The sequence below is a fragment of the Astatotilapia calliptera genome, chromosome 9 (assembly GCF_900246225.1).
Source record: "Astatotilapia calliptera chromosome 9, fAstCal1.2, whole genome shotgun sequence".
NCBI lineage: Eukaryota > Metazoa > Chordata > Actinopteri > Cichliformes > Cichlidae > Astatotilapia > Astatotilapia calliptera.
This window is the reverse complement of record NC_039310.1, coordinates 29,155,493-29,176,645: the sequence shown is the minus strand read 5'-3', so window position 1 is coordinate 29,176,645 and position 21,153 is coordinate 29,155,493. Positions and strand designations below refer to the sequence as shown.

Below are 21,153 nucleotides of genomic sequence, written 5' to 3'. Positions count from 1 at the left end.
TTCCCTGGAATGTGACATCACCTGCATCGCCCGCACCACCTGCGTCCGTGAGCCGTGGGATCGCTAACATCTGTGATAAGTGATGCTGAAAAAAGACACTGAAGCAGGAAGTTGTTGAATGATAAGCTCTGCAGAGATCTTTCTCTGTCTTGTGTCATTCATGTAAAACAGGACAGACACAATAACAGAAACAGCTTGGTGTAACATTTTATACTTTCTACTACTTTCTTTCTGCAGTTATCTGACAGCTGTTGCCACTTTTTAGTTAAAAAACACATACAGAACACAAACAAACATAAACACATAAAGAACCCACAAACACAAAGATATGAGCTGTACTCTTTTCTTTTTTATCAATTCAACATGCCATCATGCTATTCCAATACAACCCCAACGCAACAATCTTATCAGCTTTCAGTTTTCAGTTGTATTTGTCACATGCAGGTTAGCACACGGTCAGCATTGCAATGAAATGTATTTGACGAGCAGAAGACAGTCACTCAGCAGAATGCTACAGTAGAAAAGAAAATAGTAAAGAGCAAAATATTAATAAAATATAGTAAAAGAAATCTACCGATATACAAGTGTTTGATATCCAGTCAACAACATGTGAAAACTGTAAGCAGACGTGCTGCAGCGGCAGACGACCACAGTGGGTGCCACTCCTGTCAGCTGAGAACAGGAGCTGAGGCTGCAGCTCACACGGGTTCACCAAACGTTCACAACAGAGGGCTGGAAAATGTCTCCTGGACTGATGAGTCTCAAGTTCTGCTGCAAGTCCAGATTTTAGGGTCAGAATTTGGTGCATGAAAGCATGAATCCATCATTTCTTGTATCAGCAGTTCAGACTGTTGGAGGTGTAATGGTGTGGGATTATTTTCTTGGCACTCTTTGGGCCCTTCCTGCATCTTTTTGAGTCTATGGCAAGTTCAGGGACTTCTGAGGGAAAACGATTCCTTTCCTGTCGTAGGAGCTGTGGTGTACAGGCTGTGATCAGCTGAGCTGCGCAGCTGCTTCTGCTCCCTTCCTTGATCATTGTGGATTTAGCCAACTGAATTCAATATGAGCAGAAGTGACACGAGCTGTCACAGCTGCTGCCTGCAGACAGTAGAAAGCTAGTTTAAAGACAGAAATCAGTGAGTGAATGAGCATCATCACATTAAGTTTCATTTGATTTCTGCTTCTACTGAGCATGATCCGCACAGCTGCTCTGCACCAGCCCAACATTACCGTAAACTATATCACAGTACTGCACAGTAACCAGCTTATCCTGCACTAAACTCACCAGTTTTTAATGCAACCTTTGAATACCACAAAGTTAATATACCTGTATTTGTCACGGTCCTGGGTCATTTTGACCCAGCATTTTCAGTTCTTATATTCCTTTGTATTATGGTTTGTATTCTGATCACTTTGTCATGCTTTGTTTATTAGTATTATTCTATGTTTCAGTTATTCTTTGTGAGGGATTAGTTCTTAGGTTGTGTTTCTCGTTTAGTACAAGTTCAGTTCAGTGTCAAGTCTGTGTCTGTTTCTTGTTTCCCATTTTATTGTGAAAGGTTGTGCCTCATCTCAGTGTGTCTAGCGTTGCTCCCCGTGTCTCGTTAGCCTGAACCCTACCAGCTGTGTCTCCCTCCTGTTTTCCATTCCAATTTTCATCCAATTGGTTCACCCCAGCGCGAAGCTTCTTGAAGCTTCATTTGCTCTAGCAGGACACCTACTGGACGTAAAAATATTAGTTGGCATGAATTTGAAGAGTGTGGCATTTTGCACACAGCCTCCAACAAAAGGAGTGTGTAAAATATGTATATTGTAGTGATGGCAGCATACTGTGTATATTTATAGTGGCAGTATGGAAAATGATTATTTGGAAATGCTTGAAATGGAAATGATCATTTACTGTGAGGTGAGGTGTGGTTGGGGTGTGGACAGTAGTTGTGCTTTTGTAACGTTGAGGTATGGACAGCTACACACTGAGGCTTTGAGCCTCAGTCCTGCCTGTTCACATTTTATTCTGTAAAAACTAAATTTTCACTGCTTTTATAACCTTTAGTGGGGAGAACATAGCTGGGATTTAATGATTTAACAACTCTTTTAAATCCTTTGTCCTCCACAATGCTAAATGGCTGTGAGTCCTCAATCACCATGCTGACCAGGTCTTCATCTATTTGAGATTGTTCTCTGAGGAGAGCTCACCTGGTCTTGCTCCACAATCGGTGTTCCCCTTATTCTCATGCAAAGCTCTGTAGTGCCTAAGCATGGATGAGGTGTTGTTGTTATATCCCAGCTCCCTGGCACATAGCAAACACTTCACCTTGTACAAAAGTCAAGACAGCTTAACATAAATTGTATTGCACCATCAGTATCATGAAAATACATCTTCTGTAGAAATTTACATACCTTGTTGGGAGGAATAAAATCAAAATGTTCCCACACAGGGGAGGACATCTTCCTCTTCTTAGCTGGCTCCATTCTCTCCTGACTTTCTCTCCTCACTCTCATAAACCTCCAAACTGTCTCCAAACTCTCACTAACCGCAACTCTCCATCAAACACCCACATTTTGAATGAAGTCTGAGGGGTTTATATCGCTGTCATAGCTCGCGGCAAAGTTCGAACCACTTCCTGAACCAGTCACGTGGTACAGCCAAGTTCTGCATTTTGGGTCCGTCACTCCTGCTTGCCTGCCTGCCACACAGCCAACCATGACAATATTTGCTTTGCAAGACGTTTCACAATATGAACGTTCATGTAAGCAATAGATCGAATGTAAGGAAAACAACAACTCTAAAAAAAGTGGGGATATTAAAATGAATGAGGATATTACATGCAAACTTTACATTTCTAGTTAATCAGACGTCACTGAACAGTCCTTACCTTTGAATAAAATCTTCTTCCTCTTCCTCTCCTGTCCTTCCTTTCTTACATCATTCTCTATCTCTATTTTGACTTAAATATGAATATGAAAGATAGAAATTGTAAACTCTTCAGTTAAAAAAGGTCCTCGAGATCACCTCGCTAGGTTAGGAAAAGTCATGCATGGGAGATATTACACTTTACAATAGTCACAATAGTCCAGGAGGAGATAGCATCCTGTTTTATGTGTTACTGTTGCCTCCAGTTTATGTTCAAATTAGTTTGATGTCCAGGAGGTGAACAGTGATATGAAATAACTCTCCTCAAATTGATCGTCAGAAAAAGAAAGACTCAAGCAAAGCACACATGCCTAAAAGCTCTACTCAAGTAAACAATAAAGTAATTGACAAAATATTTATGAAAGGCAAAAGGAAAAGAAGAAACTGCTCGTGGTGGAGAATAAACGTCTTTCCAGTAACAAGATACATTCAGGCTGTCTTAGAGATAATGTTCTTCATTTGATGTGAATGTTAATGCAGTTAGAAAATGATAGTTGCCTAGCAGGTGAGTGTCCATTTGGCAAAATCAATTTCCTCAACTGGAGGAATGAATAAGTGATAATTATTGATCTCTACGTGCAGCAGATAGACGAGTCGGTCAGTCTCATTTTGATCTGACTGACGCTTCTCTCTTAACAATTCAGTTCAAAGTTTTCTTGTATCATCACTGCAAAGCACTCAAAATGTATTTATCAGCTACACACGATGTACAATGGAGGTAAGTGTGCCTAGAAGGTAACCAACTTAAATAACAGCATGAGTAGGAAAATGTAATTTGCATTATTTGATGGGTTATCAGTCCCTGCAGTTGCGGTGTTTGAGTTGCAAATGCGAACGAGGGACTCGAGTGAGGCTGGACACGAAAGAGAAATATTTCAGCAGCTGGTCCAGAAATCATGACACTGTCCGGTAAATAAACACAGCACAGGCTCGCTATGAAGGAAGAATCCAATGTGCTTTAATTCACTGTGTGTTTGCATGAGCCTGTGCATAACAGGCCCCGGTGTTTGCACAGCACAGCAAATAAACGCCTTCAGGTCAATGTGTGTGTTATTAATGAGCACACAGAGGGAGAGTTTGAATGTGAGATAGCTCAGGGTTTATAGTGCAGCCATAACAGTGGCTTTGTGTGAGACAGGAGGCTGCTGATGTGGAGCCATGTGGCAGGTCTGTCCACAGACTGCAGGGCTGGAACCAGGATTTTATAGACGCAGAGGCTGGGAATCCTGCTGCAGTGGGAAGAGGAAGCAGTGTTTGAATATTACAGTGCAAATAGATACACGCCTATTGTTTCCAGGGTTTGTTGTTATGGAGATCAGATTGGGATCTAAGACCAACTTGCAGAGTCTTCTAATAAATAAGGATCTGAGGAATTTCTTTTCAGGGGGAGCCCGGCATCTTTTCAGAAGGGACAAGACTACCTCCCTGCACAGACTGCCGAACAAGCCGGTCCTCGCCTGCACACAGAAACGAGATCATGTAACAGCATTGTTTGCAGTCTGGAGCATAAACAGAAGAGGCAGGAAGCACAATAAAACACACCTGCCATCAGTTATCCTGATCCAAGCACAGCACCAGAGCCACTGGCTCACTGCAACCCTACTCTCAAACCAGTGCAAATGAATCCAAAGAGATGTAGAGGTGAGCTTTTACCAAACTCCTCTATTACTAACAAATACGCAGGCATCAACGGGACAAACTGTCTGACAGGCTGGAAAACCAGTTTAGAAATCAGAGGAAAGAATAAATGGGCACACAAGGACTGGCAAAGAAACGTTAAGACAACGGCTCCAGTCAGTAGTCGAGAAATCACCTCCTGGGTCTCCTCCTAATCGCTTTAGCTCACATCATGAGGTCAAGGACAGACTCCTCTTACACCAGGCTCCTCATTCACCCGAGCTCTAAATCAGCACTGGTGTTAATCTTACATTGTTATATTTCGGAGAGTAGCAAAAGGATGTTTTGGATGAAAGTGTAATGTTAGTTAGAGTCATGGTTAGGACCTACCACACAGACCTCAGAAGGTTAAGAATGTGACGGAGGGTTGAAGCTGCGTACAGTTTTTTTTCCTGTCACATGGTCATTGTTTTTCAAGCTGGGCAACTTTTCTTCTTCGGAGCAAAGAGCTGCAAAGGTTCAGATGTGGTTTTGCAGAGGAAGCCACTCAACTACATCAAAGCAGAGACAGAAAATATCCTGATCAGAAGCTGTGCAGCCTGCATTTGAGATACATGAATTTGAATTATTGTCATGTGCATAAATAATAGAATTAAAGAATGTTACCAACTTGGCTCAAGAAGAGGAGGCTACACAGAGGAGACTTAGCTTGCTCAGTTAATGCAAAGTGGCTTGCAGCCCACTACCACTTGAGGTCCTTATGCTCTTTTCTGTGACTCCAGCAATGTCACACCTTTATGCCAAAACTTAATTATGATGATCCCCCCCCCCCCCCCCCCCCCCCCGAAATATGAGGTCGATAGATGAAATCTATTTTAGTCAGACTGTGATATATATTAAAACAGCTTAGAAAGGGAAACAAATGGAAAACAACTGTACAGTGGGCACAGTTGTTGTGAGTTCTTGCTGTGTTATTTCATGCAGTTCATAACACAGAGCACCACTGAAAAATATAAATTCACAACCAAATTGGTCAAACCAAATATGAGACTTACTTTAAGCATTTTTTAAAATAGCTAATAATCTTTATTCACACAAAACAACACTGAGAAGCTGATTTCAAAGTTCATCCATCTAAAGTTCAGCAGCAGGTCAATGCATGAAATGGGAAACAGATGGTTAATTAACATTTTATTGATCCGTGTGACTTATCAGGTGTGGGTCGATCCAGTCTGTCCTCTGCTAAAGGAGGTAATAAAAAAAGCACTGACCTGCCCATCTGTAGTAATTAGAGAAGTCAACCGGCTCCTATTTTGACTGCAGATACTACATTTCATTAGCAAACTCCCTGTGCAGAAGCGACTGACATACTCAGAGATGACTGACAGGGAAACAGAGGTGGAAAAGCAGGCAAAAACAAAACAGGAAATGAAGAGTAACAAAGGTCAACTTCATGACAGAAACAATGCAGGAAGCATCCAAACTGTGAACGGATCCAGCATAGCCTTAGTCAGGAGGGCAAATGGTCTGTATTTATATAGCACTTTTCTAGTCCCTAAGGACCCCAAAGCGCTTTACACATCCAGTCATCCACCCATTCACGCACTGGTGAAGCTACATTGTAGCCACCCTGGGGCCCACTGACAGAGGCGAGGCTGCCGGACACTGGCGCCACCGGGCCTTGGACACAACGACCCAGACTGTCGGAGCCGGGGCTCAAACCGGCAACCTTCCGATTACAAGGCGAACTCCCAACTCTTGAGCCACGATCGCCGAGCCAAATCTCATATGGGTACAATATTTCAGGTGCTTTAGCCTACACCTACCATTGCTCCACACATTTCAGCCATTTATTAAGTCACCTCCACCCGAGCTCCTCCTTCATAAACAGTTTCTGGCTGAGCCTGTGCTCCCTTTGTTATTTTACTCCAGTTTTCTGATGTTAATCAGTTAATCGCTTTCCATGATATCTACGCCCCTGTTTGCCCCCCCAAACACCTACGGGAGTTTTCAGGCATTTCCTTAAGTTTGCCAATTTTCTTACTTTTTGTTTGTTCGTGTTTCTGGAGGTTTTTCTCCTGCCTTGTTTTGGGGCCTCGTCTTGTGGCCCGTTAATGATCTTTTATGTTTGTGGTATTATCTGTAAACAGAATCAATGAGGTTAAATATAAGATGAATGATAAATATGAGATTTGTCATCTGAATGTGTAGAAAGATTTGACGTGTGCAGATGCATGTAGGCACCTTGACATCACCATGGAAGAGTTTACTGAGATCACAGAACAGGTGAAGAGTAGCTCCAGCCCACCATAGAGTGAAATCTAACTTTTACTTGAATCCAGCAGAGTTTCCACAGCTGGGCTTTAGAAAGAATACATGTCCAACTTTTAATTACAGTATACACATTTTTATGCCTCTCCCATGTCGGATGGGAGCACTTTCAGGGGAACAGTGGCCCCTTAAATGCTTTCTTCCCTTATGCAATATAAAGGGGTCCAGGGCTTTCTCCAGAATGAGGACCATCTGATGTGGTCTGGACATATTAACAAAACACATCAGATGTTTTGGTCAGATAATACCGCTGGCCAGAAAGCTGAGGGGAGCACGAGAGGGTTTTCAGGGACACCCTCAGGTCTGAGGGTGCGTCTCTCGGCTGGCTTGGAGTTCCCCTGGAGGAGCTGGAGGAAGTGGTCAGGGAAAGGCCAGTTTCTGCTTAGACTTCTGCCCCCTGTGGCCATGTATAAACAGACATGTTTATGATTCTTTTAATTTGGTTCTACACTTAGTAAAACTGTAAACATCTGTCCAAAACTTTTCCCCCAACTACATATGAGTGCAACAAATGTGGCATTGCACCACAAAATGATGATATCAGTTTCTTTTTTACCCAGAAACTCTGGTCTCAAACCCTCTAATTAGGTGCAGTAATCTCTCACTTTCCCGTGGGAGTATTTGCATATTTGATTACCATCAGAGACCGAACTTCTCCCATATCCTACAGATAAAGGGACGTAGCCAAAAAAGGGAAGGAACGACACAGTTACCCAGAAATGAGTACTGTGTTTCTGTGCTATCCTCCTCCTCTTCTCCCACATAAACACAGATCATGTGGCCCAGCTGCAGAGTGCATGTGTGGCAATCAGCCTGAATAAGTCAGCATTTCAGTTTGTGAGTAACTCTTCATTGTTTCTATATTTCAGTCTTTACATGAAGTTTGTCTGTTTTTTTTCTAAATTCATGGCAAGTAACTTTTGTTCTTGAGTGCAATGAGCTACAGAGGTTTTCAGGCGTGGTTTCACAGAGGAAGCCACTGTGTCTTATCAACTTCATCAAGGTAAAGACAGAAAAACTGTGTGATCCGGAAGTATCGCAGTGTGCTCTTCAAAGTAAAGTCAGAAATAAATTTGAACGTTGTTTCCTTGACGTCATTCCACAAAACTGAAAACACAAAAAAGGGAACAACTCGACATATTCTTATTTTAAGCAGGAAAATCTCATATAGGATATGCTAATTAATTTCCTTTAGCCTTTGTTATAATTTGTGCACACTTGCAAGCCACCTAAACCCGAAGTCCCTTTTAATGCTCTCTCTGACTGAATCTGTGCCACTCCTGTTGCCAAAAAATGTATTTCTCAATCATAAACACCAGACTGGCATTTTAAAACAGCACAAACTGAAATATAGAAGTGAATGGATGGATGGATGAATGTGACCCAAACATACTCATCAGTACGCAGACATATGTCTGAGTATATTTAGGTAACCTTTGTAAATTCAGTTTAATAGAGTGATTTAAATTAAGTAAAGTTCTTGTAAACACCTTCAGTGTGGCACTTTAAATTGTGTCTATTACTGTTTACACTGTTTTACTCCAGTGTCTTCAGAGATCTTAATACGTGCTGACAAACTGAAGACTGGAAGTTGAGTGAAAGGCAACACTGTGTGTAGCTTTTTAAAATACTCAACAATTGGAGATAAAATGACATTATTCTTAATTACTAACTACTTTTAAAAGGAAAAGAAAGTAATCAAAATGACAGCACACTGGTGTTTTGTCCTTCTTTCCTGCCAGTGGGTCATCTCAGGACTCACATTTACCTTCTTACCTTTTTACATTCAATACCGGCTGTAAAGTATGCAGACTGACAAACAGTCAGACTCATGTGTGATGAGTCAAAACAAACCCCTCAGCTTGATCATGTTACTGTTTATTTTATTTTATTTTTAATAAAACATAATCGATTATTCATTTAATTATAGTCTTTTAATTGTGCTTTGCTAATTTTTATTTTTTATTTGTATTTATTTGAAATGTTATTAAAACAAGCTTTAGTTGTATTCTGTGAGTTCGTATTTTATTTTAGATGTATTTATTTTTTAATAGAACTACCATAGTAGCTTTATGTCACCAAGTTGGAAATACATGGAAGAAAGCTCACCGTCCTGCCTGTGCGGATTTTATTTTGACAGGAACTGAACAGGAAGTCTTGTAAGTCTTTGCACTTTGGTGGTTTTTGGTCACCGGCTCGCGGCACCACAGCAGATCTCCGGCTGCCGTCGCTTCACATCACATCAGGAGGTAAGACGAACACTCAGCCTTCGTTTTGGGGTCCAGCTGTGCCGTTTGTGGCTCATCCAGATGTTTGTGTGTAAGATTAAATCTGTGACTGTCGGCAAAGTTTACTCCTGATGTGGTCGCGCAGGTGCGTAAACGCGTAAAGAGTGGAACCGTGGCTTTGCGCGTAAAATGTGATGTGGTGGAAGCGCGGGGTAGACGTGGGTGGATGCGCTGTTTTGTTTTGGGATTTTTTGGCATGTCTTGGCATCCGTCCTCCTCACCGCAGTGCCCGTGCACATCAACAGCAGTTTGCCCTGGGAGGCAGCGAGCACTTATGAGCCATGTGTTGCTCTCAGTGTCGCTTGAATCGAATGAGGAGATCCACAGAGCGTAACGTTGGCCCGGAGGAGGGCTCAGGCAACGTTTTCAGGGAAGCACGGGGAACGGGTCAGACCAGTACCGAGGAGCGACTCAGCTGCTGCAGCTGCGGCGTGTCGGTGCGTCACTCCGCCGACCTGTCACTGCGCACTTCTTCCTTTTTCAGCCGTCGATCTATTTTGCAGCGAAACACTTCCTCCATACCAGTCAGTGTGTAACACAACTCACCATCCTCACCCAGCACCTTGTAATAAGCAAAATTACCTTTCAGTCGCCTTTAGGGCCAATTTTCCTGGTTAAAGCGCGAAAGTTTACGCTCTCTGCTTCTTGTTTGCGTGTCTGTTTCCACAGCTTATGTGGCACTGTAACACAACATTACACACACACTCAGCCGGTGCTTCAGGTACCCTAAGGGACAGCTTCCACACTTTAAACACACATGCTCAGAGAAATCAAACCGGTTAGGTTGTGTAAACTTAGAGATTTCTTTTTCTTTTTGGGGTTGAGCCAGCCTCTGTCGTGTTAGATAACGCCTGCTTAAATGTGAGTATCTGCTTGTTAACATTTTAACCATTTCCAGTCCAAATGCTCAATTAGCCCTCAAAATCTATCAAACGCTGAGGTGCCTGAGCGTTAAAAATGTTCAGCTATAATAAAATAATGAGTGTGGCTTTGCTCCCTGGTGTTTAACATCCAGAGATGCATGAAAACGAGGATTTATGAGCTTTAGCTAAGCAAGAAGGTCGATTTTAAAGATGATATGCTGTGTTCTGACTGAAGTATGTAACGCTGGATGGACACAGAGGCAGAAGGGCTCTGGGTATGGTAGTTGGCAGATTATGATGTGTGCGTGATGCAGCTAACAGGGCTACATTTAGGCTGAGATAAACATATTAGCACAGCTAAGGCAGAGGAGGTTAAAGGTCCCTGAAAAATGACCAAACTCGAGTCAAGAGAGTGTCTGAGTGTCTGCAACATGAGCTCAGACATTAATATGTTGCTGCATGATTTGAATTATGAAAAAGTCCTGATCCTAAGCTTAATGTCCACACTGAAAGCGTTCAAACATTTGATGCTGTCATATAAACGATGAGTTTTTAGAAACTTAAAGACATCCTGCTCATAAATAATCCCATCCCATAATAATCATAAAAAATGCTTAAAACACAGAGAATAGCTAAACAGGTTTTGGAAGTTCATGTTTGCTCAGAAAAATGAGACACACGACGAAAGGCTCATCCAAAGCAGGAAACGGGGTCGATACGTCATCACTTTACAGATTGCATGTCTGATATAGTCCGCACTTTTTCAGCAGTGTTGCTGTGTCCAGAGTGAGTGTGTCACAGCATTGTGAGTGTATAGTATCTAAACTAAGCAGAATATCAGGTGAAACCATTTGAGTTGAGATGATAAGCTTTTTTCTCTTTAACCTGCAAGTGGGTTAATATATGAGGCCAGCTGTAAGGTACTTTTATAGGGAATTGGATCATTAGTGTTCCAAAAATATCTATATGTAAAGAAGTTTGACATTATACACTCAGATTGCTTTAAAGTTTCCACTTTTCACGACTGCATTGTGATAGTTTGCTGTGACCTGTGGATGATGGACCTGGAATAGAAAGATTTACTGCTGCAGAACGTGACTGATGCATAAATGACCTTCAGTGTTAAACAAACAGAACCATCAAAAAGTCACAAATGACTCCACCTGGTTATTTAAGCGTATTTAAACAGTACCTGTAGTTCGTAATCAAAATAGTTAATTCAACGTTTAAGTTCACCATCACCTTCCTGTTTTTAAAAGATTCCAGTGTTTAAGGTTTCACAGTTCAGAAAGCCTGCAGAGAGTTCCTTTTAACAAAGTTGCATCATCGCTGCTGCTGCAAGATTGTTGTGGGGCAACAAAATTACAGTTCAGGTCAGTGATGAAGTTTGTTGAGACACTGCTAGGATGCGATGAGATGGACAGGAAGTGTAAGCAGGAAGTCTGAAGACAAGTGCGGGAAAAGTGACACGTGGTGTCTGTTCTTGTGTTGTTTCACACAGACCTGCTTCTCCAGTGTGTCGGAGGGTTTTATTTTTGTTGGTCTGATTTAAACGGAGCAGAGTTGACTCGCTCGCTTCCATGGAGACTGTCGAGGCTGATTAATAGGACCGGCTTGTACGCAGGTAGGATATGCTGTGTTTATTGGTGCTTCCAGCAAAACACAGGCCACAGCGTGGGGAGTGCTTAATTGACTTTGTGGGCGTGGGCGTGGGCGTGTGTGCTTTTCCAGCCAACACACACACACATGCTGATAGAGAGCTCAAGGGGCACTGGGAGCGGTGGGTTTGGTCCAGCCTTTAATCAATATTATCAGTAGCTAAATGTCATGACTTTGCAGAACTGAAGACCGATACAGTAAAGTGCAGTAAGATACAGCTGCTGAAGTTCAAATACATCTGGCTCATAAAACAACTGATAACACGGAGCAAAATATACACACATGGATCAGCTGATTAGCCAATAAACAATCTTTCTCATTTTTCAGTTTATTAAATGTTTTGTATTATTTTGTTAATACAACCCCCCAGGTGTGTTTTAAAGGGAGGCTTTGTATTATGTTTTTCTTTTTAGTTTATTCAATGAAACCCACAACTTAACAATAAATTAAAATAATTTTAATTTAATTTTATGCTTTTCTTTAAATATCTTGCAAAATAGCTGACAAACCTTTGAGTGTAATTTAAATATTTGAAAAATCCATCAGTGATATTAAAAAATGAGTTTGTGCTGCTGCAACGTGTCGGCTCCTCTGTTTGCAAAAAGAAGTCAGATCCTATAGAAGTCAATGATAAAATGACCCGACTTCTCACTTGATTTATGACACCAGGACACATGTTCCTTATGGGTTTATGGCCTCAGTTGCTATTTTAAAGTCTTATTAAGACATCGTGATGCTTGTTTTGGTAGTTAAGGTCTCCTTAGAGTTATGGAGCAGGATAAAGCGGGGTGTGATTTACAGCGTGGCTGCCCTGTGAGCCCTTTCTCAGCACATTTGGTTTGAGAACAACCACATGACAAAGCTCAAAGTGATCCAAGGCTTCAGTATAAGATATGATGGTGGGTAAAGTGACAGTGGCTGCAGCCATCTATTATATACAGTCTTTGGTCACAGCTCTACTACACTCCTTCGCACCAAACTGGGCAAAGCCTTTCTTTAAGGAGCTGGCTGTGCGCTTGATGGCCGCACAGGGCAGACTGTCGATGCAGAGCTGGAAGCACTCTTGTCTCAAGTAACGTCATGTTGTCTCTTCACTGGAACAAAAGGCCCTGAACAAATACAGAAGTGAATATGCTTCAAGTATTAAAATCCCCGGATTTATGTCAGTACTGCTGCATCTGTTTGAGGTAGAGCTAGTTTAGTCTTTGTGTCTTTGTTACAGATATGATAATGAGGAAAGACGATTCATTTAGATCGAAGCTTCAAATAGCCGCCCAGAGATGTTTTAAACATGGCTGCCAAGTGTTGAGACTTTCATCTAGAGGGACTTGGCGATCAGTCAAGATATCCCTGAAGGAGAGCTACCCGTCAAGTCACAGTTAGTCACGTCTCTTTTTGAATAAAGCACACTGAATTTGCTGAGACGGGAGCAAAACAAATTCTGATTTATTAATGTGACTTGACTGTGTCTCAGAGTTAAAGAGATGATCTTGTAGCTGAAAGGTCGCAAGCTTGAGCTTCACCTCAGGAGCACATCGACTTGAATTAAGTCTGCTCCCATCAGTGCCATCGAGTCGAATCTGAATAGCCAGGAGTCGCACAAACTGCAGTTATTTGGTGTTTTCAGGAGAATCTAATCACCGTGAAGGAAAATGTGGCCTGTGTCTGTTTGCAGTCGAGACAGCCATCAGAGGAAGATTTAATCAACGCCGTGAGCAAACCTGTTAGAAATCAGAGACTCGCCTGAAGCTCCTGACATTAATCTGCTGCTGAGCTTTTCGGTAAAGCTGAAGGTGTTAAACAAACCAGCAGCAGTCTATGATTCTGGAAACGAGAGGAAAGTGGGACAGGGCCATTAAAACATTTAAAATCCCTTCTTTATATTAATGTGTTTAAGCCGTATGAGTTTAAAAAAGCAGTATAAGTTACACTAGCATATATTTAACAGATTAATTTAAAGGGACTTTATTTCATTTATTTAATCTTCTGGCCTGTAAGCAACGAACATGCAGAAAACCTTCTAACCTACCATTGAGTTAGACTGGGAGAGGAGGTTAACACAAAGGTCACCCGGAGGATCTCCTTTTAAAAAGGTTCACTCCTTAATGAGTACTTTTATTTTAGATGCATATCATACAGAAAATAAAAGATTTGGGGTTATTGGCGGCAGTTCGTCTTGTAATCGGAAGGTTGCCGGTTCGAGTCCCGGCTCGGTTGTTGTGTTCTTGGGCAAGACAGAGGGCCCGGTGGCGCCAGTGTCCGGCAGCCTCGCCTCTGTCAGTGCACCCCAGGGCAGCTGTGGCTACAATGTAGCTGCCATCACCAGTGTGAATGTGTGGATGCCTGGATGTTGTGTAAAGCGCTTTGGGGTCATCAGGGACTAGAAAAGCGCTATACAAATACAGGCCATTTACCATATTTTATTCTTCCAGTGCTCATTTTCTGGTCCCTGTTTACATTCGTGGACTCTACTAGAGTAGCTTTGCATGATTCACATTCAGAATAAACCTTTCTAATCGAATACTGAGCCTTGATGCAGTTTATGATCTGTGTGAAACAGGCTGTTTTAGCTCCTCGTAGGTCTGAGCAACAGACGGGTGGAGCGTTTCAGCCTGAGTTTACCACATACAGGATAACCTCCCTCGCTGACATCATTCAGAGCTCAGACAAGGAAAAAGTTTTCAGAGGATGCTGAAAAATGAGCTTTAGGCTCCCAGGGAGTATTTGTACATGCACTGACCTCGTTATTAGAAACTGTAGCTGTTGGCTGACTAAAAGAATAACTCAAGCTGGGAATCTGACTCCATCCCAGGCAGACCAACAGATTGTTGATTTTGTGTTCATGTTGTATCTGCAGGTGTAACAGTAAACCTCACTCTGACTATTTACCTATACAAAGACAAGACGCACAAACTAACTGGTCCATGCTAAGCAGCTAGTTCTTCATATGTGCCCGAACCAGCTCGCTGAAGAGTCCAATCTGAGCCACTAGATTAAAAACATTTTTTTCACTGTATTCTGTTCTTCAGAAAGGACGAAGTAATGCTTAAACCATTAAATAACAAAGTGAGATATATTTTCATCGTCAGTATTCAATTACTTGACTGAAAAGTTCCTGTTTTTCCATCTACAGATGCAGCATTAAATCTCCATTTATTTATTTTCATTTTTTTAAATAATGCAAGACATTTGCTGTGGTGCAACAAATAACTTCTGCTTTTACTTGTTCTGTGCTTGTTCTCTAATTTCACTGATTGATTCTTTGCTGAGTGTGAGGTGAAAGAAAGGTGCAGCAGGATTTCTTTGTAATGGGACAAAACTGTGAGATCTTTTAGGCTTTTGATTTATAAAATGATGGGTTAGAGGATGAGCTTGGGCTACATGTGTTTTACTAACATGACTTTAACTCCTGTGAATCAAGCCAAACTCAGAAACTGCACACGTTTCCTGAACCTGCACATGCATCAAGCGTTTCATTGCGCAAACAGGAAAAGTATGCATGTTTCAGCTGGTGCTTTTTGTTGGCCTGGTGATTTCTTTCTATTTTTGGACCTTTATCTTCGACATCACTCCTTCTATAGCTAACTAAAAATAACTGGAGAAGCTTGAAGACGTTACACGCATCTGTTAACTATTATTCTATTGCTGATTTTATAGTCTCGCTGCTCTTAACCGGCATTTTAATATGAGCATCTGTAACAGTGCAACAGAAAATGCAGAATAAGTCCTCTTTAAATGTTTGGTGGTGTCATAAAAAGAATCACTGGCCTCAAAAAATTACTCAGGCTTGTAGTTTCTGAGCAGTTTTCTGTCAAATGGATACATTTGCTGGATATCCTGATGAAATCCAGTTATTTCACTTCAGTTCTGACTGGAAATGTGTTTTTTTTAATCCTTTTCATGACGGTGACTCAGTTTGCTGTGGGAGTGTCAGCTGGATGCCTGACATCTCTTAGTAAATCAAGTTGTACACAGAGTCCGTTGTGCCACTGGTTTGGCTGGTGAGCTCTCATGATCTGTGTCAGGAGATTATGATCATGTGATAGTGGTGAAAGATGGCGTCAAGAAATGTTATCGAGAACGAAATGCTGAGTGTTCTGATGCTGAAAGAGACGGATACAAATCGGGCGTCTTTCCTACTTGTTCTTACTTCAGCGATAAGACTCACACACACACAAACACACACACTCTCAGCGACACATTTCTACTGCGAGAAAAAGGAAGTGTGTTGCAACCTTGAGCCCAGATGCAGTTCGTCTTCATCTGAGCTCTCCAATGTTGCTCAAACAATCTACGCTACAGTTCAAAAAGTATTTACTCCACCCATCCAAATAGTTGAATTCAGGTGTTCCCATTACTCTCATGGCCACAGGTGTATAAAAGCCAGCATGTAGGCGTGCAGACTGCTTCTACAAACATCTGGGACAGAAGTCACGAAGTGCTGGGCTACGTGAAATCACAGAGTGGGGTCGAGGTCGCCAACTTTCTGCAGTCAACCACTACAGACCTCCAAGCTTCACAATTAGCTCAAGAGTTTCCACGACCGAGCAGCTGCACCCAAGTCTTACATCACCAACGGCAACGCAAAGTGTCCGATGCAGTGATGTAAAACGTGCTGCTACAGGACTCTGGAGCAGCGGAGACGCGTTCTCTGACGTGATGAATCACACTTTTCTGTCTGGCAGTCTGATGGATGAGTCTGGGTTTGGCGGTTGCCAGGAGACCGGTACATGTAAAGTTTGGTTGAGGGGGGAGTTTAGCGTGAGGGGTTTGTTTTCACATGTTGGGCTCAGCCCCTTAGATTCAGCCAAACAAACTCTTAATGCTTCAGCATATCAAGACAATTTGGACAGTTCCACGCTCCCAACTTTGTAGGAGATAAAGAAAGAGAAATCACTTTCTATATATCAAGTCCTCGGTTGGAGATGTTCAAAAATCAGACTTCAATAGAGCGAGCTGGATCTGATGCTGCGTGCTGTGAAGCATGCCCTGCTTTAACATGCTTTTTGCATCTAATGGGACCACATTTTGCAAAATAAACAACACGCTGATTAATAAGACTCAAATCTAGTGACAGCGATCATAAACTCACCAGGAAATAGTTTAGTGAGGTCGTAAACCAGCCCAGAGGAAACGCTAAACCAGACAGTCTGCTGTTTGTTTGTGTGTTTGTTTTCTGGCTCTAAGCATTTAGCATTTATCAAACAGTGATAGTTATTTAAGTAATAATGGTGATCAGATGGTGCACACCTTCCAGTGTGTTCTGTTAAATCAGCTCAAACAGGCGCACGTTCACTCGTTTTTTAGCGTTTAGCAGGAAAAGAGGACGACCCGTGATAAATAAAAGGGAGCGACGTGTTAATAAAACTAGTCGACTGATGGACTCTGGCTCTGTGCTGCTGTTTAACTCAACTCTATCAGAAGATTAACAGGTTATCCTGCTTTATATGTGAGTGTTGTCTTCCTTGTCCAATTTGATTGACTTTAGTTTACAGAAGAACGACAGGACTGACACGTTTCTAAAGTCTGGCTTTTAGCCGATGGCTGTGAAGAAAGCAGGGTTAACATGTCGCTGTCTTTGGCTGCCTAAGAGGGGGAATTGAGTCAGCAGACAGTCCATCATTTTCCACAGATTTCTGTGGAAAATGATGGAAACTACAGACGGATAGAAAAAAAGGACTCTCTTCACCTACAGAGAGAGATTGGACAGATAACCTGTAACCTGCATAGTTTGTGGTTTTAAATCTGACCTCCTTTGAGACAAACGTCCACAATATCACTTCCTCCTATTCTGTCAAGCCCGGTTAAAACAGTCTGTTATTCTGATAAAAGCTGCAACATTTAAGGGTCATTCAGATAATCGGAGAATTCAGATCCATTATTTCATGCTGGCTGCAGGCTAATAAGACATGTTTCTTTTCCCAGCGATGTTTTCTAGCTCCTCCCAGGGATCCCGAGTTGTTCCTTTCAGACCAAAAAAGAAGAGCATAGAAACTCATGCATGGGTGGCAGATAAAAATGAGTGAAGTGCTCAGTGGGGGACTTGATGAGAGTTCATCAACAGTCTGAACCTATAGGAGAATTACTAAGGGTTAAAGTCACCTGACCCAGGCCTAACTTGAAGAGGAAAACCTAATCTTTAAAGGTGTCTGTCTCCTGATTGACGAAGAGTTTAAATTCAGTTCTGAGTCTAATGGGAGGCAGTGAAGAGAAGCTTATATGGAAGAAATTCGATCTCTCTTTGTAGTTCCTGTTAATACTCTTTACGGTTTGTAGAACAACTGACGGGTTTTCATGCCGTGTTTGGAACATGCTGATAATAACAGAGCAGTGCAGTCCTGGACATGTGAGCAATGATGTGCGGCCCCGTGTTTATGCCATCTTTGCCTCTTTGTCCTTCCAGAAGGAAATGTTGCCCAGGTGTGTGTGCAGACCTGATCGGTGTGACAGGTGATGCAGCTGTCAGAGCTGACCACTAAGTGTCACTGTCGTGTTGTCTTCATTGTCATCGCATTTAGTGAACAGTTATGTTTCTCCTGCACTTTAAAGGCTTTCAGTAAAGTGTAATTATCACCATGTCCTGGGTCTGTGTATGTTAACAGTGTGATTTTATTACCTTGTGTGTTTTGTGTCTGAGTCATGGAGGAGCTGAGCTTCCTGCAACAGCTCTACCCAGTAATTACAGGATGACATGTGCATTGTGGAAGGAAATCACTTAAGCAGGTCATTGTTTTAGACCGCTGAGAGGCTCTGATTCCTAAAACGGAACTTTCCACATGCATGCTGGGAAGTCAGTGAAAGAACCGCTGCCTTATTTCAACATTTTGTTCTTTAAAACCATTAAAAGCAATAAAAAACAAAGAGAGAAATACAGAAACCAAAGGCAGCTGCAGCACATGAAATACCGTTATTGTCTTATTGTTAATTCAAAAGGAGTGACAAACCAAACCCTGCATGGTACACAGCCGTGAATTATTAAAGCCCCGTTGGAATTATCATTATTATTACATGCCCATGCATATGTGATGAGTTTTCCGGATTTTGGATATAAAAGAGATTTTATTGTCTTTAAATTAAAATAATATGATCCTTAAAAAAAATGTAGGGTCATTGTAGCCTGTTGGTAGTCTTGATGGCCGTCTGTGCTTCCTAATATCTGTCAAAGTTAACCCCGGCCTGTTCGTACAGTTGCTGGTGGGAATTATGAGAGTGTGACACATTAATGGCTCTATGTGACAGTGAACATGTTAATAAGGGGAAAATGTGTAACTTCCTTGTGTGTAGCTAACCACCAGTGCAGACTGTCCACCACCTAAAAAACAAACAAGAACTGCCTTATTGTCTGGAAACCCCACATGCTGACATTTCTTTCATCTTGCAATAACAAATTGAACTGTCAAATTAGAAGCGGCTGTTTTTGCTCAGACATGAATTCAGGTATGCTTTGGCCTCTCTACAAGTTAAGGCTGTGTTTCATCAAAGTGTTTCAGGGCGGAGCTGGGTGTCTTTAATGGCCTGTAAGATCAGCCAGGAACATCATCACCGTGTCAGCTAAGAGGAATAGTGGAGCCGGTTGTCGCCTAATGATCGTCTTTTACAAGGACGAGCTGTCAGAGCATTGAGCTGCATCAGAAAATAGCAGCATGCGGTGCAGGGGCTGCTCTACACGCAGACCTGTTATCGTGCCAGGTGTTTGCCTTTGATGTAACTTGTTAATGACCTTTTTAAGGCAGATTGTGTTCAGTCGGTTTCTTATTTTAGGACCTTGTAGTTGGTTCATAAACATTCAAACATTCTTCGGTTTTCAGAGGCCTGGGTTTCACAAGATCATTTCACAGGATCCTGTGACTTTTCTCACTTTCTTCTTCTTCTTCTTTTTTCAGCAGCTGACATGACACCTCTGCAAGAGAGTGTTTCAGTGCAACGGCCGCCCTACATGCTTATTAAAAAGACGAGATTAAAATAGCTGCACGCTTTCCAGCGTTCAACATCATCCTATTAATACTGCAGCTGATTTTCTTTTTTTTTTAAAATTAATTTCAAAGCTACTTTCATAAGAATGTTTTTATCTGTCACCAAAATTACAATTCATGAAAAACAGATGGTTTGACTTTGAAGTCATGGTTTACTAATTCAGGGCTTAAAGTCAACATTTTCTGTTTAAAATACTTTGCTAAATCTACATTACCTAAAATACCATTAGAGTGTGAAGAAACAGCGGCTGTGATGTTATGTGTTGCTGAGATATCGACTAAAGTTGAACTGGGACGGGGCTGTAATCTCATGTAATACCATTTTAATCCACAAGATGGTACAGCGAGTCAGTGTAGCGTCCATCTTGCCCTGAGTTCAACCTGAGATATTCAAACATGGATATGGACCACGTTTGTTATTCATGTTAGCTGTGTTTTCATAGCGTTGTAACTTAAAAACTCCCCAAAAACAAACAGAATAATTAGAGACTGCAATAATCAACCTTGTGTGCAGCTGGTGGCGTCCTTCATAATCATTCTGCGACGGAAAATGCTTATCGGGCTGCACAGGAATCATTTTGTTGCAGTACCACTTAGGGCAGGGCGATATGGCCAAAAATATTTATCACGATGTACATTTGAAAATTTGCGATAACGATATAGCTGACGATATAATTGACACTAGACAAAATGCTTTACAACTCCACAACTTTATTAGTGCAAGAAAAACCCATCAATGTATTTTCACTTAAACAAGCAGCTTTTTTATGTTCATTAAAGTTATATAAAAACGTAACAGTGCAAATTCCTCGCTGACAGTTTAACCAAAAGGCATTTCCAGTGGAAACTGGCCGACATATCCTCAACATAACCATGTAGAATATCCACAAAACGTATCCACACACAGTACGGTAATATTATGTTGAAGCACGTATCACTCCACGAGGCTCCCGACTACAGCAGCCATAATGTTTCAACAATCCATCAAGCGGTGCGGGTTCGTAGCTTAGCAAAGTCGTACGAAAACATTTTTTGGCAGATTTTTGAGCGCCGTGTGCCACATAAAATCGGTTTGGTAATAACGACGGCCGCTTGCATGCTCTACCAAAAATAGTGCTTTGTTGTGTATCTGAGGGACGAAAGCTAAACCGGCTCCACATCACTGAAGTTGCAGCATTTTTACAAACCAGTTCTGGTTCATCTGTTTCATTCAACGATCTGCTTTCGCTCTTCTCATACTGCGTCACCGAAATGCTTTTTCCACCATGTGCGTATGAAAACAAAGGCACTGCGCATGCGCATTTTACCCACATTCTTTCGCGATATTTCATTCTCTTATCATTGCCTAACATTATACTGATATTACCTGAATGGTATGATATGGCCCAGCCCTAGTACCACTACTTTTAGATTACCTCTATGTCACTATATAAACTCAGAATATTGTGTCATTGAGTCATTAGTTTGCTGTCAGCTATGTTTTATGTGCCCTTGATTCTCTAATTCTC

General features: G+C 41.7%; 1 protein-coding gene across 3 annotated transcripts in view; it reads left to right on the top strand.

Moving 5' to 3' along the window:
• The first annotated feature begins 7,629 nt into the window (after window positions 1-7,629).
• The window catches only part of LOC113029449 (phospholipase D1-like), a 50,728-nt gene continuing 37,204 nt past the window's right edge, over window positions 7,630-21,153 (top strand). Inside the window, exons 1-2 of one of the 3 annotated variants that reach the window (XM_026180309.1) lie at window positions 7,630-7,699; window positions 9,003-9,111. The gene's annotated coding sequence lies outside the window, so the exon portion shown is untranslated. Of the gene's footprint in view, window positions 7,700-9,002; window positions 9,112-11,450; window positions 11,638-21,153 lie in introns of those variants that run through there. The other 2 variants (XM_026180305.1, XM_026180307.1) reach the window with 2 other exon arrangements.